The following is a 14,953-nucleotide window of genomic DNA, read 5'->3' as shown; positions in this document are numbered from 1 at the left end:
AATTGTCAAAATACTATTTTAAAGTATACATTCTATTATCACAAAGATCTTAGAACCTTCCATTATATAAAACTGGATTCAAAATACTGTTCCAAGGGCAGAAAACAGGAAACAGTATAAATGAACCTTTCCAGTCACACCAGCCCTTCCCCAAGGTAGCAGTCAAATGGAGGAAAGCTGGACGCTCTTGATAAACACACGTGGGTTCTAATCCAGGTGTGGCCAGAGGTATAACTTGTATGACTCAGGACAGGAGATTCAACCTCTCCAGTTTTCTGTTTTCTTAAAAATCTTAATGTATTTGACAACTGTTTACTGAATGCCTCCCCAGCACTAGATTCTACATTACAGAAAGAAAATACTTTGATAAATGGGACAGGTGAGGTCACTAATTTCATTAAGATTATATTCTAGCAGAAAAGACAGGTATTTGAACAAGTAATGCAAACATGAAGAGATGGGGAAACAGAAGGATTCACACTGTGGGAGCAGAGAGCAAGGGAACTCAGCTCCTAGTCTAAAGGGTTAGGAGTCACTGTCCAAGGAACTGACGCAGAAGTTAAAAGTCTAAATGATAACATGGGAGGAAGCTGAACAAACTATAGGAAAAAATGTTCTCGGCAGAGCAAAACAAGGCAAGGAAGTTAGTGCAGGACCATGGTATGTTCAGGGAACTGGTCAGGTCTGGTGTAGCTGGACTGGAGACCGGAGAGGACGGGGCAGGAGTGGAGCTGAAGCCCAGGCAAGGGCCAGATCTAGGAGAGACCCAGGAACAGCGGGAAGAAAAGGAGGCTCTCTCTAGGGAAAAGGGTAGCCATCCAAGGGTTTAGGGAGTAGAGACACGATTATACTTGTATTTTTAAAACACAGTCCCACTGAAGAATGGAGCCAGTATTAGAGGGAGCAGAAGGGGATCCCAGGGATATTAATTCGGGGACTGGGGATCACCCAGGAGATTGATGGAGCAGTTTGTGGTAGAAGGTCTGGAAAGAACAGGAAGAAATCTTTAAAAGATTTAAGAAAAAGAATGCTTAGAACTTAAAACAAAGTCTAATATGTAAGAGGGATAAGGAAAGCAAGAGAGAAAGAAGTTCTCTAGCTATAAAATAACTAGAGAGTCATCCCTGCCATGTATGATCGTGTGAATAAAAATATAAATGTGACAATTAAGCATCTCTTATACTGCCTAGTGCATAGAAGAAACTCAAAAGATTGAAAATGGTTATCTTTAGAGTGAAGTAACAATTCACACTTCTTACAAGTGATGTGAAGTTGAATTTATTTCTGGGTCAAATCCCTTATTTTGCACTCTACCATTGGGTGCAAAGACTGCAGTTCACCAATGCAAATGGAAAGAAATGTGGCAGGACACTGTGTATGTGGAAAGAGTCTACACTGTGACCTCCAGATTATGAATGCTCCACCTTTACGTGCTGGCAGCCAATAAAAAATGTTATTTGAGAATATATATCAATCAGTTTGGTGAGATTTTTCTCTTAAATTCATGAAGATGATCAAGAACATGATCTTGATCACGGTTTGTGTTCTTTTCCAGGGAGTCTGTTTTGACTCCTATGGGTTATACTTTTCTGATGAAATCTTTTGGGATGGAATAAAATCTTGAGACTCTGCAGTTCGCACCTCCAGTGGCCAAGACAAAGTTCTTGGCGGGGGTGCTATAGAACTGCGGTTGACCACACACAAGGTATGCATAGATGGAGATGGCCACACAGAGACCTCTCTGGTGGGCAGGGCACAGGAGAACCATCCCACAACAGAAGAAGCCTGTTTTACTTCCCTAGCTATAGACACAGACCATCACTATCACCAAGGAGGAGGGTGGTGTTTCTGTATTATAGGTTAACACGCATACATTTAGACTTCGTATCTACGACCATGCAGTTCTAACAAAAGAACGGGAGTTGAACGGGCTTTTTTATAAATTTGTAAGACCTCCATATCTTTATACAGAATTATTCTCTCTGAATATTCTGAAAGACAGGGGAGTCTGCGTGCTACACTCTGTCGAGTCGCAAATAGTTGGACATGATTTAGGACTGAACAACAACTCTAAATATTCTTTTGTGCCATTACAATGGAGCTCTATGTTATTCAGGAATTAAATAAGTGGGGAAAATTTGTATGGAGAAAAACTTACCCTTGAACATTCTTTAAATCACACACAAAGAATGGTATATGTGGTTTTATACATACTTTGTGGTCTTGCAATAAACCTAACATGGTCAGGCTTTGTCAAGCATTTAGATAAATTCCTACCTCTTTAGCGGAGAAACCAGATGAAACACTAGGCCTCCATTTAGTGGTGATTTTTAAAAAATAAATTTTTGTCTGTCTTCTGCTTTTTTAAAAAAATATATACAGTGTTTAAAGGTTGCTTTCTATTTATATTTACTACAAAACGTTGGCTACATTACCCATGTTGTAAAAAACATCCTTTAGCCTTTCTTATATCCAATAGTTTGTAACCCCCCATCCCTAAACCCCACCTACCCACTACTAACCACTAGTCTGTTCTCCACATCTGTGAGTCTATTTTTTCTGATTTTTTTTCAAGCACATGTTAAAGATATACAACTCTACTACATACAAAAGAAAAGTACTTTTCTAAATCTATTTTCAAAATCAACAAAGTCCTATTCTAATTTTTAAAATCAACTTTCAAGAATAATATGAATTTATTTATTGTCTTATTTAACTAAAAAATTACCTAGCTCTTTTGCCATGTCATTGAAACAGTAAAACATCATTGGCCTAATCAGTCATGCTTTTAATGAACTGGAATAATAAATGTGCAGGAAATAAGGGGGTGTGTGTGTAAGATTTCCCTCATCTTTTCTCACTCATATGTGTACATTAATCCAAATGAATCCCAATGTCACATCCTTCTAGACTTTTATTCATTCTCATTTAATTTTAGAACTGAAAGACAAGTCCAAGATTATCTGCCATGCCAGATACCTTCTCTTTGCCCTTCTGGATATACTTTCTTTCTTCTCCACCATGTTTATGGCCTCTGTGGGATGGCCTAGGGACCACATCAACAGGGCCCCTTACTTTCTGTCTTCCTGTTGGGATCAACAAATGGGAAGCCCTGGCAGGAGATGGATGGAAGGAAACAGAATGAGATCCGTGAACTTATTCCCCCTGGCTCCCTCCTCTTAAATTTTCCCAGATACAATCACAGTTTCTTCAAGGTGTTCTCCTCTGCAAGACTCTAAGTTCCAGAGATGCCCCCTTCTCCCATTTCTTTGGATCTAGGCTGATAATAACTCATTTAATAGCACCCAAATTCCATAACTTGATAACACTCCCGAAATATTGTCATTTCAGTATACTGTTTAATTTGTTTGATTTCCAAGTGCTACAATTTAATTTTACACATGAAAACACTGAACCTGAGAAAATATGGCTGTCAAGTTCAAGGTAACACAACCACTAGCCAGACTGTGAATGACGGTGGGAAGAAACCAGAACATTCCACTGTCAGGAACAGAAGCTTCTCTGAAGCAAATAAAAGGATAATGACGTTCTTTGGACCACAGAGCAGGGAAGTTCAGTGGGACTGACTTGGAGAATGGGAGGAGGCAGAGTCCAACCTTTATTATCAGGAATTAGCCTTTATTATCACATTCCTGATAATAAAGGCTGTCCCCACAGAACAGAAAATACAACTACTAGAAGCTGTATCTTTACTCATCCCAAAAGTTCTAGAAAAGTCCCAGAGGCAAGTATAATCAAGTTAGCACTACTCACAAGCCCACCATGAACAAATTAGGTGAATCATGAGTGCTCAGATCAAGACAGCTGGCCATCCCTGGAGTGAGGAAATAGGGTCAGTCCCACCCCCAAAACATAGACTCAGGTGGGGAATAGATGATTTCTAAGAGAAAGAGATAGACAGAAAGCAGAGGAAAGAAACATTGCCCAGAAATAGGGGTAGAAGGAGTGTAGAAACAAAAGACAACTGGTACACCAATGCAAGAACAGAATCAGTTATCTGAACCTAATTTATTTTCAATTTATGTTTCACTATGACACATACAGCAACCAAATAATCTGACCTAACCTAAATCTTATTCCATGGAACCTAAAGAAAATAATCAAACTGTACATACCAATGATCAACATCAGTCTGGTAGTTACAAGTCACAGAGAATTATCACATACATTATCTCATTTAATTCAGTTATTCCAGATTCCGAATTCCATATACTTTGCCTGTGGCCTTTTTCAAGGTCAGACAAATGTTTGTGAACTTTGAGAATCCAAAGATTATTTATAAATTCTTCAATGGTGTTCACATGTGGCTAAGAAACTACAGTATAAACATTTCAGAAAAACTCATGGTTGTCGGTTTCATTGTGCTAAGAATCACTGTGGAAATTCAGCCAGAGACCCATTAGGATATATTTCTGGGTCAAAGGCCAAAGTTCTTGGAATGGTCATGTCTTCTTTTCTGCAATCTGCATTTTACCCAGGCCCCAGGGGTCAGTCTAATACTAAAAATATAGCTTCCCCACTCCCTGTGAAAACCACTGACCAAGGCTTTTGCCATAATATTGCAGAAAAGCATGGATATGTGTGCCTACTTACCCAGAAATGCGTGGTTAGTATAAAAATCTCAAACAAATGATCAAGAGGCCTAGGCTGGCAGACTCTTATGATGGTTTTGAGGCAAACTGTGGGTTTGCTCTGGTGAAACTTAGAGGTCAGAAAATACATGAAAATGACCCCATGATGAAGTATTTAATAAGCTTGGGGAGAAAACAAACTTGGTGTGGATTCCACTCAATTTAGACTGATAACTAGAACTTGATTCAGAAGGTTAAGAGGAAAGACCAAATACAATAACATCAAAGACTGAATTTGTTCTGCCCTTTCTAGATAAAGGTAAAAAGTATTTAATACAAATAACCTTTGGAATTTATATATATATAAGCATCAGTTCAGTTTAGTTGCTCAGTCGTGTCTGACTCTTTGCAACTCCATGGACTGCAGCACGCCAGGCCGCTCTGTCCATCACCAACTCCCGAGTTTAACCAAACTCATGTCCAATGAGTCGGTGATGCCATCCAACCATCTCATCCTGTGTCATCATCCCCTTCTCCTCCTGCCCTCAATCTTTCCCAGCATCATGGTCTTTTCAAATGAGTCAGCTCTTCGCATCAGGTGGCCAAAGTATTGGAGTTTCAGCTTCAACATCAGTCCTCCCAATGAACACTCAGGACTGATCTTTAGGATGGACTGGTTGGGTCTCTTTGCAGTCCAAGGGACTCTCAAAAGTCTTCTCCAACACCACAGTTCAAAAGCATCAATTCTTCAGCACTCAGCTTTCTTTATAGTCCAACTCTCACATCCATACATGTTTAAGTTTATATTTATAAACTATATCTATATGTAAAACAGTACATAAAATTGCATATGTACAGTTTCAGACATTTTCTAAATTTCTCAGTTATGACAACAGATGGATTCTGAAGATTCCCCAAACTTTGCAGTTGAAACTCACATTATGTGATATATTCAAATGTATTTTTCTAAATGGTGATGGCAACCATGGATCAACCCCAGTTGGCAAACATTAGGTTAGTAATTCCCATGTCAGAGTTTATTCGGTGCTGCTAGTTAGAAAAACTGAAGTTGATATGTCTGTCAAAGCTCAAAACTATTTTCGGTGCATTTCACATCAGAGGCAGGTGGAAACGCCCACTCTGGAGAAACTGTCTCAAGAAACTGGTGACAGATGTGATATGAGGACAGGAAGGGAGAAGTCAGTAAGCAAAAGGTGATCTAAAATCTTGAGCCTCTAGCTGTGTATTCATTCAACTATGCTTACAGAGCCCTTTGCTTTTCTACTGACTACAAAACAGTAGGAAAGAAAACAGCCGAAGTCAGCCTGCTTTCCTACACCAATCAGCCACTGAGCAATACAAGGAGGAACCATTTAAGGGGATACAATTTCATTCTGCAAAGTGTTGGGAGGTTCCCCTTAGTCTATAAACTGTGTCTAAGGGGATTAACTAAAAGTAAATTCAAAAGAACCTAATCAAAATCTCCGAGGCACTTTTGGAGTTTAAGTAGAAATGAAATGCAGGTCTGGTAACCAAGATTCAGTCACAGATGAGTCAGATCCAGAACTAGTTTAGACAAATATCTGTGTATCGTATCTGCTCAATCTGGAGTCTCCCCATTTTCCAAACAAATGACTGTGTAGTATCATTTAAGATCCACAATTCAGTTTTCATCTCAGTCTACATATGAACTTTGACATGTTAGCACTGTGTTGGAAAGAGGATGCAAACAAGTAGATTTATCAGAGGTTAAGAAGCAAAATAAGAGCTACTGTTGTGGAAGGAAAACTATTGCCTTGCCTAACCGCTGACCTAACATCTAACGGCTTAAGGCAAAGTTAAGGAACAGATGAGACCTCAACATTCAATCTCTGAGCCTCATGGTTTGAGCTTTACATTCTGAACATGGACTTCCACAATATTATAGTTCACCATCATCATTTCAGAAAAGAATATGGGGAAAAAGAGTTGTCGGGAGAGTTAATTTTCATCACAATATGGTTAATATTTAGTTTCTAGCAAATTAGATAGTGTATGTAAGATACATATGTCAAGTAAGTACCAATATAATGGCTAAATCATTTGCATGCATAGATGCACACAGAAGACTTTTTCTATTGTTATCATAAAGCATGTTGAACACGCAAAGAAAAAAAAAAGCAGTCCTATCCTTAAAATGTTGTGTAATCTAAAGATACAATTATATTGTACCTAGGAGAATGACAGACACCCATAAAATGGGGGTACTCAACAAATACTATAACCACAAAAGAAAAAAAATCCTATGAATACAACTAATTTTCTGGGACTAAAGGTATTTAAAGGGCTAATCCACATTATCTCTGTTTCTCATTTTATATTCTTCCCTAAAATGCTTTTCCTTTAATAAAGTGTAACTAATTTGCATTCCAAAAGTGTGAGGTGGATCAAAGTTTGTCACTCTTGTAATCTAAGTGTGCAAGATTATCACAGGTACAGGCATTTAATAAACAGATTGCCCTACACCCAGAGTCCTTGGGGACCCGAAACTAGCAGTAAAGGGATAGTTGAGACTTCAGCTCAGTTACAAATAGAATTAGGCAGAGAATATTTACACACCCTGTTCTCATTTTCTCCATTTTCTTTTGAAATTGAGAACATACTTGAGTCACTTTGAAGTGATATTATTGACTTGCATAACATTTTTTTTTTTTGGCTCTGCAATGTGAATGTGCATTTTTCAAATATCAAGCCTTTGATCTGACTTGCTTCACCAGAACACTCTATAGAGGCTGAAAACCATTTCTATATAAGGGTTTGCTATGCTGAGGGGAAGACTTCTCTAGCTTGGAAGAGGTTGGAAATATCCCATCTGAAAGCTCTTTTCAGTCCTCCTCAACCTAAACACTTTCCTGAGAGGGGTCAAAGGTCATCAACTGCCAAAACAAAACCCAAATTATGCAGTGCTCCACAAGGAAGCTAAACTAAGTGGAAACTCAGAGATCACCAACCGGACTCCTTAACGCAGCAAGGGACAAACAGTAAAAATGCCCTTAAAAAGCAACAGGTACATTCTCCTAAATCCCACTGATTTTTACAAGTTGTCCACTAAGTTTAAAAGACTAGCTTCTTAGGTATCAATGTAGAAACTAAATTGAACTATTCAAGGAGGGAGTGGTAACAATAGTGGTGTGGTCAGCCCAAACTTTGAACTCTCAAAGCAACCAGCCTGCAAACTACAAAGGACCAGATGGTTTTATAAACTTGAAGGTCTATAAATCTTTCCTTAAAGTTTCCAATTTCAAAAAAAAAAAAAAAAAAGGTTGTTTTCTTTGTGGGATTGGGGAAAATGTTTGCCATTGGGTATCTGACCCTCCCAAACCCTAATAGCCTTTTAAGTTTTCTTGCTCTGCATGCAGGAGACAAGCAGAACAGAGGCCAAGAGAGCAAGCTCAGAGCACAGCGTCGTCTGGCAGCTGTCTTGCTGGGGAGAGAAGGCTGAGCTTCTATTTCTCAACCTTGACTGTCTCACTGTAGTCATCACAACTTAATGAAGTTCTGAGATTTTAAACATTCATGAACTGGGTTAACGGATTCGTCCTTCAATTGGAAAAGTAATATATATTTCTGATTTTCAATTACAACTCCAAATCTCCAGTTTTTAAATCATATTCAGCAGTGGTCAGGAGGAGGAAATGATGGGGAAAAGACTTCCCTGATTTTGTTATTTAGTCACTAATTTTTGTCTGATTCTTTTGCAACCCCATAGACCATAACCAACCAGGCTCCTGTGTCCATGGGATTTCCCTGGCATCAATACTGGAGCGGGTTGCCATTTCCTTGTCCAGGGGATCTTCACCACTCGGGAACTCGAACCCGGGTCCCCTGCATCGGCAGGTGGGGTCTTTACTGCTGAACCAGCGGTGTGACTGTAATCTGTAATGGAGTCAACTTTATCCCTACAGCTTTTAATGTGTGTGTTTGAGCTTCCCATTCCCACATCCTACCCGGTAGAACATGCAGGAAGAGTACAGAAAATTGGAGGGAAAGAGGGGCAGACCAAAGAGCGATTGGTAGCCACAATGCAAATCGGCTCATTTCACTTGTCAAGGTCTGTGTACACACCTGTGTGCAGAGCTGTGTGCCAACCTTGTCAGGATGGGATTCAATCAGGCAAGAGTCTGCAAAAAATATGAGGCTTTGATTTTGCTACAAAAATTAGTGAATCACAAAAGGGCAACTGTTCTTGTCAGACCCATCTATCTTACATAGTTTGGCCACTGAAATACGTAAGCATCCCATTATTTTATGTTCTTACATCCATTTCCTGCTCTATTCAACCCTTCATTACACATCACCTTAACTTCCTTCCTTCCTTCCCAGGTTTCTTTCTTCCTTAAGTGCATGAAACCCTTGTCTCCTTGTTTATCACAATGAGACTAAGACCAGCATGGATATAAAAATTGCTTTGTAAATTAAGAAGCTTTGAAATAATTTCAATCATGATTATTTATTCATATGCCGAAATATACAAAAGACAGAACGGAAAGGAAGACATGAGAAATGCTAAATGCTTAAGATTGCTTACCTTTAAAAAATTATGTTTAATATCATTTAATCACATTAAAGTGTATTAGGAATTATTAGACTGAAGAGGTTTCAAATTTCACGGGAAATGGAAAAAAAAGAAAAAAAATGGAATGTTTTCAAGCTTCAAGGTATATACAATAAGAAATTTCAACAATCTGGGTTGTTGAGTCCTGGGGTGGATGAATCATTAAAGGAGACTGTGGACTGACTTTCCAGGAATTGTATAAGGAGCAGAATGGTCACTGTCTGATGTGGTTCACACTCTGTAACCAAGCAAAAGAAATGAGAGAAATCAGGTCACCCCAATCCTATTTTCCAGTTACAAAATTTGATCAAAGCATTAATTTTTAAAAACTCTTATGCAAAGTCCCTATAACTTTAATACAAACACCCACATTTTAAAATGTAAAACTTCCTACAGAATGGGAAAGCAGTCAAAAATTCCAGCTATTATGGTTAACAAATAATAAAAATATCTTTTCAAATAAAACATGCAGTATACAACACATGGACATTTTAACAGCAGCCATTTCAGATGAGATTTCTGTTTATAAGATACCCCCAGAGGTTCAAAAATCAGAGGTGGTGATATTTAAACAAGGGCAAGTTTCTTGGTTTTTGCGTGTAGCCCCACAAAGGCTTTATGATCTGAAGTGTCCAGAGGGAAAAATATATTTCAGCCACATGAAAAATGTCAAACCTCTCAGTGACTGGTCATCATAACACACTCAGAGACCTTCCACACCAAAGTTAATGACATCCTTGTTAGAAGATCCTTCAGCTACCCTTTATGTATATCTGTATGAACATATTGATATCTATGTATTTATATTTGTTGAATATTTTTATTTTAAGAAAATGAAGGAGGAAAGTTAAAATTCTCTTCTGATTTAAAGGTTTTGTGTGGGATTTTCACTTTTTTCATTCACATTTTACTCTGAAAAGAAGAGAATTAGGGCAACAAGATCAGTCTAAATTTTTTATCTTCAGTCACTGGAAAATGGGAACCTGAGTTTCCTTTGCACGCCCGTCTTTTATTATGTGGGGAGTGTGTGTGTGTGTGTGTGTGTGTGATGGGCATATGTATGCAAGCATAAGACAGCCACTGCTGCTCAAGCAGCCTGAAAAATTTCACACCCCCCCGATCTAGTCCCGACAAGAGGATCCAGCTTGGGAAACAGAACCTCCCCCTCAGTGCTACCCTCAGCCTCTTGGATCTCCTTCAAAACACGAATGATACGGGGGAGGCTTTATTTCACACAGGCAGGTTCAAGTGATTAGGTTCTTTGTCACCTCTGGGGACTAAGCACCCAGTTATAACATTTGTATGGAAGCTGACTTGTTAAATTTGCCCTCAAAGATAAGGAACCCACCAAAACACTAGAAAGAGAAGCAGGGTCCTCACTTAATAAAAGTGAGGCCAGAGGCTGAGGGGCTATTCTTCCACTGAGAACTACTTAATTATTAATCTTTTTGCTCAAGTGGTATTTAAGCAATCGAAAAACGTCTCCATTTTGCCTTTCTCAGAAGATACGGCAAAGTTTTTTCTTCCTTTGTAGACACCAACATATATAAATCAAATGTCATGAACAGTGACTAGCAAGCAGAGTATTTTTTGAGACAGAATTGGCAAATAAAACTGTAAGATATTTAAAGTATATAACATGATAATTTTATATATGTATATATATATTTTTTAATGGGCAAATGATTTATTTTTATTTTTTATTTTTTTTAATTTTATTTTTAAACTTTACAATATTGTATTGGTTTTGCCAAATATCAAAATGAATCCACCACAGGTATACATGTCTTCCCCATTCTGAACCCTCCTCCCTCCTCCCTTCCCATACCATCCCTCTGGGTCGTCCCAGTGCACCAGCCCCAAGCATCCAGTATCGTGCATCGAACCTGGACTGGCGACTCGTTTCATATATGATATTCTACATGTTTCAATGCCATTCTCCCAAATCTCCCCACCCTCTCCCTCTCCCACAGAGTCCATAAGACTGTTCTATACATCAGTGTCTCTTTTGCTGTCTCGTACACAGGGTTATTGTTACCATCTTTCTAAATTCCATATATATGCGTTAGTATACTGTATTGGTGTTTTTCTTTCTGGCTTACTTCACTCTGTATAATAGGCTCCAGTTTCATCCACCTCATTAGAACTGATTCAAATGTATTCTCTTTTAATGGCTGAGTAATACTCCATTGTGTATATGTACCACAGCTTTCTTATCCATTCATCTGCTGATGGACATCTAGGTTGCTTCCATGTCCTGGCTATTATAAACAGTGCTGCGATGAACATTGGGGTACACGTGTCTCTTTCCCTTCTGGTTTCCTCAGTGTGTATGCCCAGCAGTGGGATTGCTGGATCATAAGGCAGTTCTGTTTCCAGTTTTTTAAGGAATCTCCACACTGTTCTCCATAGTGGCTGTACTAGTTTGCATTCCCACCAACAGTGTAAGAGGGTTCCCTTTTCTCCACACCCTCTCCAGCCTTTATTGCTTGTTGACTTTTGGATCGCAGCCATTTTGACTGGCATGAAATGGTACCTCATAGTGGTTTTGATTTGCATTTCTCTGATAATGAGTGATGTTGAGCATCTTTTCATGTGTTTGTTAGCCATCTGTATGTCTTCTTTGGAGAAATGTCTATTTAGTTCTTTGGCCCATTTTTTGATTGGGTCATTTATTTTTCTGGAATTGAGCTGTAGGAGTTGCTTGTATATTTTTGAGATTAGTTGTTTGTCAGTTGCTTCATTTGCTATTATTTTCTCATGTGTTGGTTTCTGCTGTACAACGATGTGAATCAGCCATAAGTATACATGTATCCCCTCCCTCTTGAATCCCCCACCTGCACCCCATCCCACTTCTCCAGGTTGTCACAGAGCACTGGGTAAGCTTCCTGTGTCACACAGCCACTTCCCACTGGCCATCTATTAACATTTTACATATGGTAATGTACTATGTGTCAACATACTCTCTCAATTCAACTTGCCCTCTCCTTCCCCATTGTGTCCACAAACATGTTCTCTGTGTCTCTCTTCCTGCCCTGAAAATAGGTTAACCAGTGCCATTTTTCTAGATTCCATATATACATTAATATACAATATTTGGTTTTCTCTTTCTGACTTACTTCACTCTGTGTAACAGGCTGTAGGTTCACCCACCTCAGCTCAAGTGACCCAAATTAACTTCTTTTTAAAGTTAATTAAAATTCCCTTGTATAGATGTACCACACCTTCTTTATCCATTCCTCTCTCAATGCACATCTAGATTGCTTCCATGTTCTAACTATTGTAAACACTGTTGCAATGAACTTTGGGGTACACATGTCTTTTTGAATTATGGTTTTCTCAGGGTATAGGCTTCAGCAATATGTGAACCGTGAACTTCCTGATGTTCAAGCTGGTTTTAGAAAAGGCAGAGGAACCAGAGATCAAATTGCCAACATCTGCTGGATCATGGAAAAAGCAAGAGAGTTCCAGAAAAACATCTATTTCTGCTTTATTGACTATGCCAAAGCCTTTGACTGTGTGGATCCCAATAAACTGTGGAAAATTCTTCAAGAGATGGGAATACCAGACCACCTGATCTGCCTCTTGAGAAATCTGTATGCAGGTCAGGAAGCAACAGTTAGAACTAGACATGGAACAAGACTGGTTCCAAATAGGAAAAGGAGTTTGTCAAGGCTGTATATTGTCACCCTGTTTATTTAACTTATATGCAGAGTACATCATGAGAAACGCTGGACTGGAAGAAACACAAGCTGGAATCAAGATTGCCGGGAGAAATATCAATAATCTCAGATATGCAGATGACACCACCCTTATGGCAGAAAGTGAAGAGGAACTCAAAAGCCTCTTGATGAAGGTGAAAGAGGAGAGTGAAAAAGTTGGCTTAAAGCTCAACATTCAGAAAACAAAGATCATGGCATCCGGCCCCATCACTTCATGGGAAATAGACGGGGAAACAGTGGAAACAGTGTTTTTATGGGCTCCAAAAATCACTGCAGATGGTGACTGCAGCCATGAAATTAAAAGACGCTTACTCCTTGGAAGAAAAGTTATGACCAACCTAGATAGCATATTCAAAAGCAGAGACATTACTTTGCCAACAAAGGTTCGTCTAGTCAAGGCTATGGTTTTTCCTGTGGTCATGTATGGATGTGAGAGTTGGACTGTGAAGAAGGCTGAGCGCCGAAGAATTGATGCTTTTGAACTGTGGTGTTGGAGAAGACTCTTGAGAGTCCCTTGGACTGCAAGGAGATCCAACCAGTCCATTCTGAAGGACATCAGCCCTGGATTTCTTTGGAAGGAATGATGCTAAAGCTGAAACTCCAGTACTTTGACCACCTCATGCGAAGAGTTGACTCATTGGAAAAGACTCTGATGCTGGGAGGGACTGGCGGCAAGAGGAGAAGGGGACGACAGAGGATGAGATGGCTGGATGGCATCACTGACTCGATGGACGTGAGTCTGAGTGAACTCCGGGAGTTGGTGATGGACAGGGAGGCCTGGCGTGCTGTGATTCATGGGGTCACAAAGAGTCGGACACGACTGAGCGACTGATCTGATCTGATCTGATCTGATGCCCAATAGTAGAACTTCTAGGTCATATGGTAGTTTTGTTAGGACTTCCCTGATGGCTCAGCAGGTAAAGAATCTGCCTGCAATGCAGGAGACACAGGAGATGGTTCAATCCCTGAGTCGGGAAGCTCCTCTGGAGGAGGAAATAGCAACCCACTCCAGTATACTTGCCCTTTCCACCTAGCCCTCTGCCACAGGGCTGACCCTCATTTACATATGTATTAGAAAAGATTTTCCCTTTCTATTAACTTAAGTTGGAGAAGGAAATGGCAACCCATTCCAATACTCTTGCCTGGAAAATCCCATGGATGGAGAAGCATAGTGGGCTACAGTCCATGGGGTCGCAAAGAGTCAGACACGACTGAGCAACTTCACTTGTCACTTGTCATTAAGTTAAGTAACATAGCTGTCATCTGACATGTTTACCTTTTATTTTTTGAAGAGAACACAGGTAAGTGCCACTCTCTTAGACAGCATCAATTATACAACACAATTTTATCAGTTATAGTCATCATGCTACACATTAGATCCTTAGACCTTAACATTTTCATATGTTATAATGTATAACCTTTTACAAACCTCTCCCTATTTTCCCCATCCTCCAGGCCTTGGCAATCACTTTCCTATCTGTTTCTGAGTACCACATTTTTTTTTAGATTCCTTACAATTGAGATCATACAGTATCTTTCTTTAACTTATTTCACGTAGCATAAGGCCCTCTGGTTTCATCCATGCTGCCACAAATGGAAGAATTTCTTTCTGTTTGTAATGGCTAAATAAAATTCACACGTATATGTCATATCATATTGTTTTAATCTCTTCACCTGCTGACAGATACTTAGATTGTTCCTATAATAGGCTGTTTCTAGGCTACTGTGAATATTGATGCAATGAACATGAGAGAACAGATTTCCTTTGAGATAATTATTTCATTTCTTTTGAACACATATTCAGAAATGAATATATATCCAGAAGTGGGAATTAATGGCCACATAACAGTTCTTTTTTAAATTTCATGAGAAACTTAACAGAAGGTATTCCATGAGAGTTGCACCAATATACATGCCTACCAATAATCCATTAGTACCTCCATTTTCTACACATCCTCAACAACATTTATTTCTTACTTTTTGGTAAAAGCCATTTCAACAGAAATGAGGTGATATTTGTTGTACTTTTGATTTGCACTTCCCTG

The 14,953-nt window shown here is 39.2% G+C and overlaps 1 long non-coding RNA gene across 39 annotated transcripts in view; it reads right to left on the bottom strand.

Moving 5' to 3' along the window:
- Positions 1–14,953, bottom strand: part of LOC102401727 — a 478,204-nt gene that overhangs the window by 46,431 nt on the left and 416,820 nt on the right. For 35 of the 39 annotated variants that reach the window (XR_006544458.2, XR_006544455.2, XR_006544440.2 and 32 more), the window contains one exon: positions 9,063–9,424. The exons of the other annotated variants lie outside the window; for them this stretch is intronic. This is a non-coding gene — a long non-coding RNA (uncharacterized LOC102401727). Of the gene's footprint in view, positions 1–9,062; positions 9,425–14,953 lie in introns of those variants that run through there. 39 annotated transcript variants of the gene reach the window in all.

Source organism: Bubalus bubalis, chromosome 2, assembly GCF_019923935.1.
Source record: "Bubalus bubalis isolate 160015118507 breed Murrah chromosome 2, NDDB_SH_1, whole genome shotgun sequence".
Taxonomy (NCBI): Eukaryota; Metazoa; Chordata; class Mammalia; order Artiodactyla; family Bovidae; genus Bubalus; species Bubalus bubalis.
The sequence above is the reverse complement of the archived record's forward strand: the minus strand, read 5'-3'. Positions and strand labels throughout refer to the sequence as shown.